General features: G+C 36.1%; 1 long non-coding RNA gene across 1 annotated transcript; it reads left to right on the forward strand.

Moving 5' to 3' along the window:
- Window positions 1-4,206: 4,206 nt before the first annotated feature.
- On the forward strand, window positions 4,207-6,022 carry LOC148869192 (uncharacterized). The gene is made up of 2 exons (XR_016106450.1): window positions 4,207-4,832; window positions 4,910-6,022. It is a non-coding gene; the product is annotated as an uncharacterized LOC148869192 (long non-coding RNA).
- The last annotated feature ends 12,610 nt before the right edge of the window (window positions 6,023-18,632 follow it).

Raw genomic sequence — 18,632 nt, forward strand, 5'->3', positions numbered from 1 at the left:
TGTACAAGGTCGACCTGTTCAAATCCATGTTGCAGAAATTGAAACTAGCTCTCTAGAAGCCTAGATTGAATGCCCCTTCAGAGCTTTCCTCTGTTCAGATCAGGGCAGAATAACGAAGACAAGAGTAAGCAGAGTGATGAGTTAAATTTATGGATTCCTGTCTGTTAATAACCATTAGCAGGAAATTGGGTCAAAATGACAGGAACCATACTACACCCAGCATCTTTCTCTCCTAAATTTGTGTTCAATAGGATGGACCCAGAATCGCCAGAAATGAATATTATATGTGTAGAGCTCAGACAAGTTTCTGGTTAGATGATTTCTTTTGCATCAATAATTGATGAACTCAATCATAAAGATAAAAGAGATGGTCATATCATATGAGCACCGATCTGGAAACAGGAAGATTACCCATGTAAAATTAAAAGGGACCCTGAAACTGTATCCATGAATTATGAATTCATGAGTCTGGTTAGGTTAGATTCCCAGTAATGGCATATGTTCTCTAATGGAATTTTCTAATCTTTGTTCCAAATTTTCTATCTGCCCAGATACCTTCCTTGGCTCATTTTTAAATATAAAACATTGGATGAAAGCACCTATTGTAATCGCTCTGAAAAACCAGTAGATAATCCTAATTGCCAATTAATAAGGGTTTTAGGTAAGAGAGAAAATGAAAAGAAACGGTTAGGTCAGTATTGTTTAGCAATCTAATGAGATGAAGAACAAATCCTTCTGAGTAATGAAATCTCACTTATACATAGAATCAAAGTGAAGATTTTCTTTTGTATTGAAGTCTCAAGTCATTCTTTTGTTGTTGAAGAAACACTGTACAGCCCTTCAGTGATCATTTAATTAACCATTCTAAGCCCATAGCCCCATCCTCTCTCTCTCTCTCTCTCTCTCTCTCTCTCTCTCTCTCTCTCTCTCTCTCCAGATACATCATGTGCTTAGTACCAGTAAATTAATCTGATCATCAGACTACAGAGGATACTTGTCCTTGGGGAATTAATAGTGAAATAGTTGTTTCTCAATTCATGGGGACTGAACATATTAGAAGAAAGTTTAACAAAAGAAGGGAAAAAACTCTGAAACCACCATGAAAAAATAGATGAGAAGCATGCAAAGAGCCTGAAATTACTGTTGAGTCACGGGGTCGACCAATCAAACAATAAACATAAACAAGACAGGATTATCAGAAATATAATATTGAAAAGGAATCATGAGATGAGAGTTCCATTTTCGCCATGACCCAATATTTCTCAACCTCCATGTGACCATCTCTTCCTTTTATCTTATTGTTATTTTGTCACTTTCCGTTTTATAGAACGTTTCTTATGGCAACCTCTGTCATTTTCTTCAATGACTGTGTATGTGCAATTGACTCAGCATATGCTTGCATGCACTAATATGTGCCAACTCTTAGCTGCTTTTGACTGAGGAAATTTTCCGGCGGTTGACGCTGGCCATGAAGCACCTCATACAGCCACAATCTAAAGGGCTTACAACTCAGGCTTAGCTAAGCCTAATAAAACTGCTTTTAGGCTGAAGTGTGGGATAGTTGAAGAAGCATCTAAGCTTTGATTTTGATCTCTTTCCACATAATTTTCCATTATTTTCCCTAATAAATGTATCTACTTTCACAATTTTTCTATTCCAGTGTGCATGATTTCGTGTCTGTGTCTAAAGGAAAAAAAAAAAAAACTATTTCAAAATTTCAAGGTTTCTCCTACATGGGTTAATCGAATGATGTCACATAGAAACCAGAACACCTCTATAGGTGAGAGTGGTGACACACAGCAATGGTCAGGTCCTATCTAATCGATTTTTCTATGCTAAAACTAAATATTCATTAGACCATTTGATATATAATTCTTTTCTCTATCTTCTACTGATTCCCTCCTCTCTAACTATTGGAAAAGATGCAGTGGAGGGTCTGAGTCCATGGTGGGTTTCTTTTTTTTTAACACAAAATCTCATGTTGGTTCAACCAAGAATAGAAATACTTCTGCAAATTAGGTAGCATATATTCATGTCAATGGTGGCATTGGCGACTGATGATTTTCTTTTAATTTTTTGGCGGATTTTATATTGATGATGATACTGTCATAGATGAGAAGCATAAATGAGTAGGGACCAGTCTGATTTAGACCCACTTCATTTAGAGATGAGACACAAGTCCGACCTTATTTTGTACAATAAAGAACTGCTCGACCAGAGCTCAGAAATCACTTGGGGCCGCTCTGCCTCTGCAGCATTAAAGCTGCCTAATCCAAAGGCATGACTAGCTTGGAGTTAGTGATGCACCCAACAGAGATGCGCATTTCTGGATGGTTTAAATGCCAAGGACCAACTTCAAATTGATGATGCAAAGGACTGGCCCTAGCCTTAGCATTCCCCACATCACATGCACAAGTCTCTTGCCCTGTTCTATGGTCCAGATTCCAGAAAAGTTAATGATTCCTGCCTCATAAATAACCTAGAAATATTTGAAAATAATTATTGGGTGCATTAAATCTCAAAATCATTGCTCATAAAAGAAAGGACAATGACCAAAATCATTTGGCATTTCATGATTATTTGGCAAGGATCCATATAAATGATGATTTGGGGATGGTTATTCTTATTCTTCAAATGTAGTGTTTTTTCTTCTTGTATCTTTTACTTTTTCTTCACCCAATTAATTTGACTCTTTAAAAGGGTGAAAAAAGAACTATTAGGCTACATTTGTTTTCATGTTAAAGGGCCTAAAATACATAACTGAAATTTTTTAGATGTTTCAATCCTAACTAGGGTGAAACCAAGGCTCAAAGTATCACAACCTAACAGGTGGATATCTATGATGTATCTGTTTATAGGGTTACTCATACATTGAATAATTAGAGTTAGACCTAGTTCATAGATTCAAATGTTAATATTCATCTTAACAAATATATCTTTAAACATTCTGAATCCATACTTTAAACCATGGGAGAAACAAAGAAAAAGAAAGAATGGGAGCAGAGTATCTTTCAGCATCATAATGTTAAGATACTTTAGACATTCCATATACATGTCAAGCTAAAGCAACATCTCAAAATAGCCATTGTTGTCCTCATAGGATATAGCCCTTACATGGCAAAAGGAGCCATGCATTAATTCTTTTCATGCTTGTTTATTGAAAACTGAAACTGCATTTGTTTCTCTCTAAAGTGGACTTTCTTTTTTTAGATTCAAGTATTTCTGCTATTATTTGAACCCTTTTCATAGCAAAAACTTATGTTTTTCATCCCTTCTTTTCATGATATAATTGACAAGGAAAACAAAGTATTCTTCATAAAAAAGAAACTCAGAATAGCCTGAGAAAATTTCCTTCCATTTTACATTTGAAACTAAGGCTGTGTTTGGACCGATGTAAAATGTCATCGGTGTAAAAGTACATTAATGATGTTTTACATCGAATTGTAAAAAGTGATCACTTGAGTTTGAGAAGTGTGACAAGAAAATTGATGTAAAACTCTACTTTAATGATATTTACTGTAAAACTCTACTTTAGATGAAGTTTTACATTGATTTATGAGATAAAACTCCACTCCATCCAAACACTGACAAAACCCAATTGGAGTGGAGTTTTACGATTTACACTCCTTCCAAACGCCAACAAAATCGATTTGATCTTGATTTCCATCACTTCCAAACGCAGCCTAATGGAGCCAAGAGAAAATTAGAAGTTAGTAATTCTCAAGAGAATTGTACAATAGCCCTCTGCCCCCTTCTTCCTGGCATGGTCTGGAATGGGACTCATGCCTATACAGGTTGGGAACTGGGATAAAACCAGGGGTCCCAGACGAAGGATCTCTCTCTCTCTCCTTTGTAGGCTGAAAATAAATTTGGAATCTGAGACAGGAAAAGGATGACATAGAGTACAACATGGACCCACTCAAAGCTGCCACCTCAGCTGCCATCCGTAATGACCTCTAGTATGGTAAAGTGGATTCCAAGTAGTCTTTCCTCTACATAGAAAACGCTGCTTGTTTTTGTTCATCAGCCTTCCAATTCCACTTACTTCAGCCAAACCCCAAGCCGAGCTCATGATCAGTCAAGAGAGCCATGAACCAAAGCCAGCTAACCAACATAGACCGTTCAAAAGCTACCTTCATTCATTTTTTTTAATTCCTTATATCTGTAAACTCTATATATAGTCGTCTCCTTCTACGTGCCTAACTTACGCCCTTGATGGGGAGAAGGATGAACTGGGCTCCCAAGCTTCACGGCCAGAAATCTTCTTCCTGTTCTTGTTCTTGCTCTTGTCTTGCCATGGACATCAGAAGCTGGTGCAATTCAGGTAGCAAAAGCATCCGACTAGGACGAAGATTCATGGAGAACGACTACGATGATTTTGAGACGTTTAGCTTTCCGGCTACCCGATCAAACACGCCGAGGTGGAGAGTGTTGTGGAGAAGGATAAAGAAAGAACAGAAGAAGTTCTTCTACTCTTCGGCTCGGTTCCAGGTTCCTTATGATCCCTACACTTATTCGCAGAATTTCGATCAAGGGTCGGCGTGGACCGAGCCTGATAACCTATCTCGGTCCTTCTCCGCTCGTTTCGCCGATCCTTCGAGGATCTTTCAGAAGAAAGGGTTGGTGGGTTGATGGAACTCGGGAGAAACGAGAAAGGAAACTTTTTTGTGTTCATCTCTTCTGATCTTTATTCTGTATGGACACCCATTTTCATTCAGTTGTGATGCTTTCTCTGTCAATACCAGTCAGTTCCATACGTTTCTGATCTCTTCCTTATTTCATGGTTAATTAGTACTCCATCTGGTATATGGACGGATTAACTCTGGTTAATGGTAATCTCATTATCAATCAATTAATTTGTTATTTCCTTCCTAAAAATTTGATGGCAGCAGGCTGTTTGCATTTGCAGCTTTATTTCTATGAATCTCTTTTTAAGTGAACCTGTTTGCTGAAGGTCTATCAACTTCATGAACTTGCTGTCGTTCTCGTTTGCTGAAATGTCTGAAACGCAGTCTTTATTAATGGGTTTCAACTTTCAACCGGGGAAGTGAAGAAGCATGTCCAAAGACTCCATTCCAAACTGAAGATCTGAATCACCAGCTTGAAAGTACTTCATTCTTCTTTTATCTTTTACTTTATTCGGCAGCAAGAGAAGATGCTTGGGGGCCAGGGGCTAATGGCCGCTCAGCCAAACTTTCTCTGTTGATAGTGGACGGCACCACAATCAAAAGCAGAAGGAATCTTGCAGCATTTGATATGTTTTCCTGGATTCTGCTTACACTATGCAGGAAGTCGGGTTTCTCTCTAGACAGATGCCTGTTGGTAGGTTTGGGTCTGGACTCTGGAATCAATGGAAAGCCAAAATACGACTATCTACCTGCGAAAGGGATCTGGTCTGGTGGCCCAAAATGCACGAATTACTTGTGCTAGAGCCAAAAACCATACTGATTTCAAGAGTCCTACCGTCCCATCAAACGCCTAACTTTCACAGGGCCAATAGAACCATGAGTTTTCCGTCTTTCTCTGCTAAAAAAAATACATCAACTCAATGACTAATGAATTTTCATGATGACCCAATCACCCAATTGATCAAGTTCTCTGTATCAGTTTCCCGAGATAAGAGAAGTAATTAATATGAGTTATGACTTTTAGCTGTGTATAAGCCTCAAGCCAAAACTCCCAAGCATATTTGATTGCAAGGAAGCCTCAAGTAGGGCCCTTCACGGATCACTAGCTGGCCAAGCTGTATGTTACTAGTATCTTCATATGTAACAAAAACAGAGGTCTCTGTCACCCAACTATTTCATCTTTATTTCGGCTAAAATGTTAGCTGAAGAATCAAAATTCGTGCTTGAAAGTTGAAACCCATCAATCTATGGCTCTTCACGCTTTATGATCAGATCAGAGAACTTCCATCAATCTGTTTGTTTCAGTGTCGAGATGCGCCAAAGGCAAAGTCTTTGTCATACAACTGTTTATCTGTGAAGATCATCTTTATATTATAACTCACTATTTGTAGCCATGAGTCACAGAAATCCTTACAGTGAAGTTCATGTCGAGAAGATTATTGCTCGACAAACCCTACTGCAACTTTATCTTATTCACAGTAGGACCCATCAGAACTCAGGACTGATCATTAAGATGACAAATGGAAAGGTGAAGCACTGAAGCCTATCTGCACACTTCAATGGTAGGCAATCTTCTGGACTGCCCACAACCCAAGATTGCACGGGCTAAAAGTATTTGGACTCTCATCACTAGAACTAAAATTTGGACGACTAACCGAAGAAGGAACCATGGTTATCACATACAGATTTCTGAACATAGGTGAGTCTTTAGTGGTTTGAGATGGTTCACCTTCATTTGGTACCGTGTCTTCCAAATTCCAATCAAACGCTTTTCAGTCTCATATTATTATATTGCTTCGTAACAGAGATTATTAAGTCATGATTAATCATGCTCTTTCCCATATATTATCTCTATTGGTGGAAGGTCAAGATCACACCAAGAGTGATCCCATACATATTTGATGAGTTTTTGAGACGAAAGTTTTGAATAAATGCTTTAGATTCCTCCTTGGGAAATACCCAACAAAATAATACTACCAAGATAAAGAGAGAAAAGAAAAGAAGTTATTCCAAGTCCCTAATGGCCTAATACCTCTATTTAGGCAATTAGTCTCCGTTTGGATAAGTTTTGCTTTTGACCATGGGAAACAAAAGTGAGCCAAAAAAAGTGTTTTGAGTTGTTCCGTGAGAATTGTTTTTAAAAACATAGCAATCTAAAGCCAAAAACACTTTAAAACTCCAATGCAGAAAACTCAAAACCGGGGCCTTGTGTCTTTGGGCGTCCAAAGCACCAATATTGAAGCTTATCCAAACGAAACCGGATTCAGTCAGTGGAAAGCCCATTCGAACAATCATTATAGCTTTGCATTAGGAAGAAATAAAATGCAGAAGTACAGAGATGTTCTCAATGCAAAGCTGTGAAGTAGACTTCTTTATGGGCCAGGTGGCCCGACGGGCCGGCCCGGTCCCCGGACGGGTTTGAACATGTTTATAAGCCGCAGGTTTAAATTCGGGCCAAAAAACCCAGCCCATAATAAATTTAAGCCGGGCTCGAGTTTTGTCAAAATAGCCCGGCCCAAGCCCGGCCTGGCCCAACTTAAAATTAGACTTAAAAAGGGTTATGTGATTATGTCCATTTGAATAATTTTTTTGATTTAAGAATGTAAAACTGTGTTTTAAAACGCAAAAGAAAGGGAAAAAAAAAAAACATCTTGTAGGCCCATTGTTCATTTAAATAGGAAAAAAAACCATCTGAATTTGTAATTCTAATTTGAATAGGAAAATTTGTATTTTTTTATTAGGTCGGGCTCGGGCTCAAGTTATAGGCCCGTTGGTCGGGCCGTGCTCGAGCTCAAGCCTAACGTATTTTCATTAATGATAAGTAAAAGCCCGACCCAAGTCCAGCCTGGCCTATGAAGAAGTCTACTATAAAGGCTATTCGAACAGCATTTGAATAGGCATTGCACTGACCGAAGCCGATCTCTATCCGAGCACAATAATATCTGCTTTCTCCCCATTCAAATTTTCATTTGTGTCTCGATAAATGATTTACCTGAGTAAATGCAATTATTTCAACAAGTGTTTCTTTTATTCCCTATGTAAAGGGAGATGAAAGCTGCTCCTCCAAATGCTTCATATGCACATCTCAACGTGTAATGAGTACATCTCCCCAAATTATAAGTTACCAGTGAAAGATGTTCCTTATACATGATTCGGATATGTTGTGGAATGCTTGTGGAGTGTAGATGTGAATTCATGTGAAGGTGTATAATATAACATATTTGTCCAAAAAAGTGACAATATAATTGAAGTAACAATAGGTTGAACAAGGAAATAAACCCATCACATATTAGCGATTTTGGATGATACCCACTAATACTAGAAAACAAATATGGGTTTATTTCCTTTACATGGGACCTACCAATTTACATGGGTTTATTTCCTTCACATGTGACCTAGCTAATACAATTTAATGATAAAACACAAGCCCAGTAGTTAAGGAGGAAGATTAGAAAGAAAAGGATATGGCTTTAAATTTAAGGAAGGAAACTCTCTCACTCTTGGAGCCAATCTTGTCACCTCCAGGTTGCAGGTTCAGTCATGGGTTACGTGCTAATGAAAAATAGCTAAATAACAGTTGTGACAAACATGACCATGACACTCAGATTGGTGACAGAGAGAAATCCTTTGACTAGTAAGTATCGTCTCAGCCAAGCTTCCGTTTGCCTTTAACCAAGAATTACGTGTGCACTTCGGCATTTGCCATTTAACCTGGACAATTCCTTTTTTATTCTAATGACAACATCCAAGAACAGCCGCCCTCAACATCACACATAGTAATAGTGTTGGGTCTACTCACATCCACACGTACCCATAAGACACAACTGCCAAGTATTGGAAATATCTTTAAGAGAACAATTAGGCGTGTCAACGGTATTTGAATATGCGATTTTGAATTCGAAATTCAAAATAAATTGAATTCAGATGATTTGAATATCTAATCAATCGAATTTGAATATCTTATTCATATTGAATAGTCAATTAGATTTGAATTCGGATATGACCTAATTCAATTTGATAAATATCCAAATTCAATTGATTATTTATTTATTATATATAATATATTAAATATTTAAATTTCTTATATAATTTATATAATAATAATAATTAAATTATATAAATAATTTATATATTTACATACTTTATATAAATAAAACATTTATTTTATATATTTATTAATTATCTAAAATAATTAATTAGTCAAATTCGATTCCAATCGAATATTCGAATTCTAATATTACTTTTTAATTTCCATCGGATATCAAATCAAATTCCGATATCAACTTTTCTAATCAGATTCGAATTTTGATATTGCTTGATCCAATTCGAATTCAATTCAATTTTACACCCCTAAGAACAACCACCAAAAGACATTACTGCTGTGTATTGAGAATATCTGGCTTGTCATTCATGAGGAGATGTTCCCAATCCACACCTGAGGTGTCTTGTGGGTAGGTAATTTCTAAATTTTGATGGACAATGGTTTAGAGGCCGTTTAGTTTCATTTCCATTTATCTAAGAAACGTTTTATATGATTTTTTTTTCTTTTGGAAAAGTGAAAGAAGTTGTTGATAAATGTTTATTAGCATTTTTTTACGGCTAAAGGCCACATATGCCTTAGCATTGGGAGAAAATTTTTAGGGAAAATTCCCGATCAGAATCCTGTACTTTGACTCGAGTGACAATTTGGTCCCCAAACTTTAAAATGTGACAATCCAATATTCAAACTTTCGAAATGCAATAATTCGATACCTGCTATTTTAACCAGCTGTTAAGTGGCATGTAAAAAGACATAAATGACCCTTAAGTATCAATTAATTTGCTTTATCAATCATCAGGCTAAAATCAAAACCAACCTACCGACACAAAAATAAGGCTAGTAATGCAGAAAATTCAAATTTCAGATGTGCGCTCAATACTTATTTAACCAGTTTTCAATTTCCCCTAGTTGTAAGTGATGAAAAGAATGCACCTCCAAAGAGAAAATCCCAAATATCTCGCTCTTTAGTATTAACTGAAAATCAAATGGAATAAAACAGAGTTACCGATTGACATGTATATTGAATCTTCTACAAATACGCAGAGAAAATTGGACTTGTCAGCTAAACACCAATACCCCTGGCCTCAATTTATTGCCCCGCCCTCTTTCATCAGTTGATCATCCACTTAAATTAATAGATCCCCACTAACAGTCCTCCCTACTCTTCCCCTCTCAATCGGATAGTCCAGCCTTGCTCTTTGGGTGCTGCTTAAAACCCAGTTGAAACGGTTGAATTCATAAAAAATGGTTTTGCATTTTATAACAGAATAGAGTAATTGAGGGGAGAGAATGACAGAGACACACACAGATACAGAGGGATCAGAGCTTTGGAGCTGCGAAGAAATTAAGCACAGTTGCTTATTGCACACTCAGTATGCACGTCGAAGCTATTGTCCATCGACAATCAGGGTGAGGGAACTAGCTAGGAAGGTTTCTGCTTTCTGTGCTTTTAAAGGAGATTTTTTGGCTTGAGTGACAATTTGGTCCAAGACCGGGCTTTCAGGATTGATGCCCCAAAGCTTTCTCTCAATTTAGTTTTTCAACCAGATTTCTCTCTCTCTCTCTCTCTCATTTCTTAAAGAAGAAGATAATGAACTGTGTATTTTATTTTTAAGGGTAATTTTGATATTCTTAAAAGTTTTAAATCACACATGAGGTTAAATGAAATACATAACTGACGGTCCATTAACGACAGGTATTAGATTGTCGTGTTTTGAAAGTTTGGGTGCTGAATTGTTGCATTTTAAAGTTTGAGGACAAAATTGTCACTTGAGCTAAAGTATACGGTACTAATATGAAATTTTCCCATTTTTTAGTGTTTCCTCCAACTCTCACACAATTCAAGAATAACATTTTTCTTGATAAATGGCTCAACCAAAGAAAATTTGGAAAAGTAAGGACATGCCTAATGCAGATTTCTGAATTCCCCACAAATCTATAAACATTCAAAAAGGTCAAAAACCTACATTTTATGCATCCATACCTGCTCGTGAGTTGGCATCAATTCCGAGGTAGCATCTACCCCAACTATACTTTGGGCCTATCAATTCTGACCCTGGGCTGAATGGTCATTCTCCCAAGAAAATTTTGATCTTCATTGTGGAAAATGCTTATTTGGTGCTGAATCACTACCAATTATTTGATAAGATGGTCTTTCGTTCTATTACCATTTAGCAAACAATCAATGCCAACCCAGCACCAAATAGGCATTTCCCCCAATGGATCTTGAAATTTTGTTTTCAAAGTAACATTTTTTTAGGGATATTGAAAGCCATCTCTTGGCGGAAGCCCCCCCCCCCCCCCACCCCCCCCCACACATGGTAAGACGTGTTTTCACTGTTTGGCACATGCGACATTTAATGGTCTCTAACTGTCTAAATACATTAATAATGTTTCTCAATAACCTTTTATCTTTTTTCCAAAAAAATGCCATACAAAATGTTTATTAGGGGACGTTCCTATTTTGGATTTTAAAGTTGGTCAATCTTATTGACCAAGAAACTCATGTTCTTTTTTCATATTTGTGTGGTGATCAGGGAAATTTATTTTTCTAGGTATATCCATCCCCCGGTGGATAAATAACTTTCTCACTTGGGGGAAAGTTAACAACACTTGGATAGGACAAAATACCCCTTTAATAATGTATTTTTATGGTTAAAATGGTCATTGTCTTATTTTCCTAGGAAATAAAAGAATATGGGTAAATGCACTTGTCTCGGTAAGAATTTTACCAAAAAGTGAATGGGGCCTTAATAAATTCTTAAACGGCAATGGAACTAAACAGATCCTTAATCAGCTTGGAGTTTTTACTATAGTTACATTCAAGTTTAAATAAGGGAAATTATCTAAAACCTCCCTTGACTTTGTTGAAAATGTCTAAAATTTCCTCCTCCCCTTCATACTCCAATCTTTGTTGTGGTAATTGAAAATGTAAAACTGCACCCTATCCATACTCCATTTTATACCCTTTAGAGTGCACCTTTTTTTGGATTTTGAGAGGGAAAAGTTGGTCAAAGGGATTTTGGTTCCCATTGACCAAGAATCCCATGTTCTTTTTTCACATTTATGTGGGGACTAAGAAAAGTTTATTTTTCTAGGTATCACTATCACTAACTCGGGTAAGTGATACCTATCTCGTAGGTGGGTAAATAACTTTCCTACCTAAGGGAAAAGTTCCCACACTTGAATGGAACAAAAATGCCCCTTTTAATAATGAAATTTTATGGATAAAATGGTCATTTACCTTATTTACTTGGGAAATAAAGAACATGGGGTAAATGCACTTACACATGTAAGTGTTTCCCAAGAAAACAATTATCCAGGTAATTGCATTTACTCGGGTAAATAACTTAACAAAAAGCAAACATACGGGACCTTAGCAATACTTTTTATTAATACGAAAAAGAAAGAAGAATAGAATGATGATGATGATGATGATGATGATAAGAGTTTTTTTTTTTCTTACCCCAAACATGTGAAGGGGTACCCAAAGTTAAAAGTTGATCAATACATTCAACCCGCAAATGAAAGAACCACCTGAGCCAAAAAAAAAATGTATAAACACAAGGATTGACCAATGCTGTCTTAGTGAATTAAGTAGATGAACCTGATCAAAGTAGATTTTCACAACTACAAACATGATCCAATTCACTGTTTAGATTTCGGCATAAACATTCTTCCTTGCTTCTTATTGAATCATATGTATAAATTACACCAAATCGATCAACAATAAATGAAATAGATCAAACAGTACCATTTCCATGCCATGAGAGTTAAAATTAGAAGAAATGATGTCAAATGAGTCAAGGTCATTTCTGTCATTTAAAATTCATTTATAGATCAGATGCATATATGAGCTTTATTATGAACCAGATGGTAAGTTCAAAGAATAGGGGGTATGTGATTCATCAAACCTTTTGTCAACAAAATCAGAGGAGATTGTTCAAAGTATTTATACGCTTAGGTTTCATGCTTTGAACAAGATGGCCTAAAAAGGATATATTATCAATACGTTGCCATATTTTCGAATCTTGATTTTAAATGAATTTTTAACTTTAAAGTAGGCAAATATAAAACCAACAAATTTTAAATATTTGTTTGTGTACGAAAAAAAAAAAAAAACTTACATGAAACAATAATTATGACATAAATAATCTAGCCTGAGAACGGTTGTGGAAATTCCAGCCCTCATAATTGATCATTTGATCATCGATCCCCCATTTTCGGGATTTCACATGACTATGTCAAGAAATTTAAAGACAACTTATCTGCAAACTTGGAACAACCAACCAAAAATTTAAATGTGATCTGCCCATGATCCGTTTACCGTCCCTACCACTCTTTTCTTGGTTCACCTCAACGGCCATCAGGCTGTGATGCTTTAAAATTTGTATAATAATAATAATAATTGGTTCAAAAATTATTGTCTAGGTTTGAATACGTAAGTAGGTTATTGACCAAATTCAACAGTTTTTGGAAAAATAACGGTTGAAGATAAAAACAGAATTTATGCCTTTGGCCAATTTCCACGCCAAACAGCCTAACCATCCGGATCAACAACAGTTTTAAAACCTCCATTGAAGCAGGTACCACACACTTTTATTTGATAAATGACTTCATGACATTTAAGTTGTGTTTGTATCATTGCCAATTCTACTTGTAACATGTTTAAATCCAGAAAAAAGTATTATTGTATATGTATTTGTACTGTATGTATTTATATTTGCATTTTTTTTAGTCCCAAGTCTTATGTTTGTCCAATATTTTTTTTTTGGACAAGTACAGACATGCTTAGTGCAGATTTCTAAATTCCCCTTTAAATTCATAAACATTCAAAAAGTCAAAAAACCACACTTTATGCACCCATACCCATGGAGGTGTAAACGGATCGAATTCGAATCGGATCAGACAATATCTGATTTCGAATCCAATTAGAAAATTCGATATCCAAATTCGATTCGATATCCGACGGATATTGAAAATTAATATCCAAATTCGAATTCGATTAAATATTTGAATATTCGATTCGAATTCGATTAATTAATTATTTTAGATAATTAATAAATATATAAAATAAATATTTTATTTATATAACTTAATTATTATATATATCATATAAAACATTTTATATATTATATATAAGAATTAAATAATCGGTCGAATTCGGATATTTATTGAATCAAATCAGGTCATATCCGAATTCGAATCCGATTAACTATTCGATAAGAATTGGATATCCGTATTCGACCGATTAGATATTCGAATTATTCAAGTTCGATTTGATTATGTCGAATATCGAATTCGAAATCTGATTTTCGAATACTGTTGACACCCCTACATACCCGCCCATAAATTGACATCAATTTCAGCCCAACCTACCCCAACTATACTTTGGGCCTATGAATTCTAACCCTAGGCTGAATGGACATTCTCCTTTTTTATTCGTCTCAACATGGTACTTTGAAATTCCCTTTTTATCCTTTCGATAAAGAAAAAATTCATTAAACCAAAGAACAAACCAACAAACAACATAAATTTTAAATCCAAGTCTATGCATACATGGAGAATGTCTTGCATCAAAAAGATTGATTCCTTTGGCCAGCCCAAGGTTTTCCAACCGTTGTTGACTTGGACGGTCAGACTGGCCGGCCCGAGAACCGTCTAGGCAACTGGTTATATTTTACCCCAAACACAGTTTTGGTCAAAATTCATTGAAAAGTCAACAACCCGTTGACCTGGGTGGTCGAACTATCAACGTGTTGACCCATTCAACGATTTTGACCATTTTTTATTTTTAATTTTTTTAATTTATTTGTCAGAACAAACTATCCGTTCGAACCGGATGATCAGACCATCAACCCAGAAACCAATGGTCAAAACGATTCCATTTCCAGATCGCTTTTTAAAACGTTGGGCCAGCCGTCATTTGGGTTCAAAATAACTTTTACCAACATTTTACAATCAGATTCGGTAGAATTCACATTGGTACCCCACGTACAGATCTCAACCGTGTATCAGGAACATCTCCCATAATTGTTATTGGGAGATGGTCCTAATACACGGTTGAGATGTGGTGTGGGGTGCCCATGGGGGAGTGTTCAGTGGGGCTCAACTGCGAATTCGATTCGGTAATAACTTTCTTAGCCCAATTTCAAAACTAGGGAAAACGTTACCTTCTTGCAGAATAACTCCACAATCCTCTAGTGAAATGCAAAAACGCTACTGCTTGACATAAAAAAATCAATTGATGTGATGTGTTAAATTTGTGGGAACATCTATGATGTTGGAGGAGCTTTGACCAATCAAAGCACTCCGGTGAATTTTGATGAACCCACTGATTGGTCATATTTTTTATGATAACAGTTGATTGGCCGTAAAATTTTCACGTATCATGTCAACCTTAAATTTATATTAAACGTGTGGTAATTGTTGAATTGATCTGTGAATCTGTGACCACAGCTGTAGGTAATGCAATCTCTTTCAAAACTGCAGCTGTTTCTGCTTGAAAAGCCAAACATGCTGAACTAAAATCATATTTGAGAGCAGCAAAATCTCCATTCTAATCTCAAAAACTGAACCAAAGAAGGCAACACTTGGGGGTGTCAATAGATTGGTTTTGGTTTGGATCTCATCCAAATCAAAATCAATTTAATTGGATTGGATAGACAAATAAGACATTGAATTGGACTAGTTCAGGCTTAATGGTCCAAAGTATTATTGAATTTGATCGGGTCTGGTCCATCCTAACAGATTTATATTGAACCGGATCAGATTGAACCAAATTTAGATTGAAACCAATCTAAGTTATAACCAATTTGAACAAATTGAATGATTGAGATATTGAATTGAACCGGTCCAAAATGGTCCAAAGTATCCATCAAATTGAATTGAACCTGATCCATCTATAATGGATTCATATTGACCGGATTGGATTGGAGTATTGGACCAACTCTGGTCCAATATAATTGACACCCCTAGCAACACCCATACTCTTGAAATTGACATCCATGTTCATTTTTAATCACCCTTTTATGTACATGGGAGTCATGGCCGGGAGTCACTGCATGTTCTGGTTCTTGTTCGACCTTGGAATGACCACCACCCCTCTAATCGAAGCATGCTGATTTTTCTCTAGGGTGTCTATGGTCTCTCTCAAGTCTCAACCAATCTTTGAAAGACATCTCATTGCTCACAACATCTCTCAAGTCTCAACCATTGCATACCAATCTTTGAAAGACATCTCATTGCTCACAACATCTCTCAAGTCTCAACCATTGCATGAAGCACAGTTTATTACCCCCATATTGCACAAACTACACAAACCTACCCTTTCTCACACCCCTAATCCAAAGGTTACCATTTACGGCCACCACATGAACAATTTTTATTTTGGATGGTCTTAGTATCACTGTGAATCAGGTTCGACTATGATGCCGGAAAGGCATGACACCGGGAAAATTTGCAACCAGTCGACCGGCACCATAAAAGTAATAGTAGATGAATTTTCATCAAAATTCACAAGGTGGTGTGATTAATCAAAAGCTTTTCAGTATCATGTCTTTCCGGCATCATAGATTCTCCCTTGTCAATAAGTTCAGCCACCTTGAAAAGACCATTATTATTGAGCGGTTGGGCCTAAAGCCCATTATTACTTAACACCCATCAATCTTTTGGATCAGCAGGTCCTTCATGTCTTAATATTTTGTCCATTATCGACAGCCCATTTCTGATTTAGCCCCATGCAGCATCACTTTTCCACCAGCCAAAACGTTAATTCTTCTAGTCCCACGAGCCTTTGACATAATTTATCAATTAAGAAACTTTTTTTCTTTTAATGTATTTTGCATTTATAATTTGGACACACAAATTGTTTGGATTGATGCATATATCTTCCAAGAAAGTTCTGCTAGAAGAGCTAAGAGGGAGCTCTGAGCTGTCTAGTGCCTCCATCCACGTATATGCGCTCAGATGGAGAAATTAAGAAGGGGGAGTTCGCTGGTTAATTATGATGCTAATAATATTAGCAGATGAAACAGATGTCTTTGTAGAAGTGTTGAAGTGTTGTCTTCAACCGTTGATGTCCAAAGGTTTTTTTATTTTCTCTGCAGATGTAGCTACATTATTTGTGGGTGGGATGACTTGTTAAAATCGAATAATCACTTTTGAGATCCTCTTTCTTAAAATATATATATAATTATTTATCCCAAAAAAATAATACAACTAGATTGGTATTTATAACAAATTTGAAATATGTTTTTCAATCTGCGAAGCTGTTTATCAAAAAACAGAAGGGAGCTCTCAGCCTCTCACTGCTGCAAATACAGTTGCAGCATTTCTTTCAACCCCCTAATTAAAGAAAAGCTTGCACATTTTGGAACAAACAGTCGGAAAGCCCACAACTTGGTGCTTAATTTCAAGGGCGATTCAAAGCTGGTAGTACGTTGTCTATAAAACAGCCTTGGCCCGCCATAGAAGCTAAAGAACATCATCAAGACTACTGGGAGTTAAAAGAGCAATTGGAGAGGGATTTGGAGTACAGGCATGTCCCCCCGCCTCTCTTGTAGATTTATCAAAAAACAAAGCTTCATGTGCATGATGCGTCAACATCTCAAATACTGATTAAGCGTAGCATAGGCCCTAGCTAAATAGCTCAAAGAAAAAGCCAACAGAAAGTGCTGTTTCATTATTTAATAGCTAACATGTTCACGTTGGCTCGTAATAAATATTGAAGGTTTTTAAAACTGAATTGGACAATGAATGGGTCAAGGGTCTGGTTTTTAGGTTGAACGGTCCGATTATTCGAATCAAACGGATGGTCTATTATGACAAAAAATTAAAAAATTAAAAATGGTCAAAATCACTGAATGATTTGAATGATTCAACCGGTTTGACCACCCGGGTCAGCAGTTTATTAGCTAAATCAACGTTTTTGGGCAAATTAATGGTTTTGGGGTAAAACGGAATTGATCACCTGACCGATTCCCAGTTTCCGGTCCAATCCGGTATTAAAAACAATGTAAATATTTCCTCACACTGGTCAATGAGATGACTCCACATCAAAGGTTGTTTACAGCATTTTTTTTTTTTTGTATCACTTCATGGCAGATGAAGAAATTGAAGCCTGAATCTGATTTTGATCACTCGGATGTGAGGTTATCTCATTTATTAGCACTTTTTTTTTTGTAATTATTATGAAATTTATTTGAGGAAAAAAGCATTTTCTTTACTGATAATTTGCTGACTCCTTTAGACTGCTATTAAGACTCACTTTGGAAGAACGTAAAGCTCCATTTGGGAAAAGAGTGCAAATACAAATATTTACATTGCAAAACATTCTATACCATATTACTAAACCTTCTATTTGCACTGTATATATTTGTATTTATACTTTTCTCAAATAAAGTTAAGGATCAGTTTGGAAGGAGTATAAATATAAATATGTAGAGTGCAAAACCTTATATTTTGTATTATTTTGTATACATTTATATATATATATTTGTATTTGTACTATTTATAAATTAAGCCTAAACTGAGTTTGAAAGGAGCACAAATGCAAATATGTAGAGTCTAAAACCTTATATTTTATATTATTTTATATGTACTTACGCTGTATATATTTGCATTTATACTACTTCCAAACTGAGCCAAAAGTGCAAATGGGTGTTGATGAAGCTGTTATTAGTTTGCAGTAATCTTAAATGAAATTGTGTTCAATCCTATTCATGAATAGTGGCTATACGATTATGTTCAAAAATCTAAGGTGGCAAGAAATGGAAGACAACGGCCAAATACAGCATCAACACCTACTTCTACAAAGTCAAGACTATGATAGGATCCTCTTTTAGAGAATCTGAAGTCAATAACTAATGATGCTTCATATTTTAAATCCATTATAATGTTTGATGTCACACGCTACTAATAACCCTTTTCTTTTTCTCCAAATTGATAGTTATAAGAATTGATTC

This window comes from Nelumbo lutea, chromosome 2, assembly GCF_056320005.1.
Source record: "Nelumbo lutea isolate HS-2025 chromosome 2, American lotus-T2T, whole genome shotgun sequence".
Lineage (NCBI taxonomy): Eukaryota > Viridiplantae > Streptophyta > Magnoliopsida > Proteales > Nelumbonaceae > Nelumbo > Nelumbo lutea.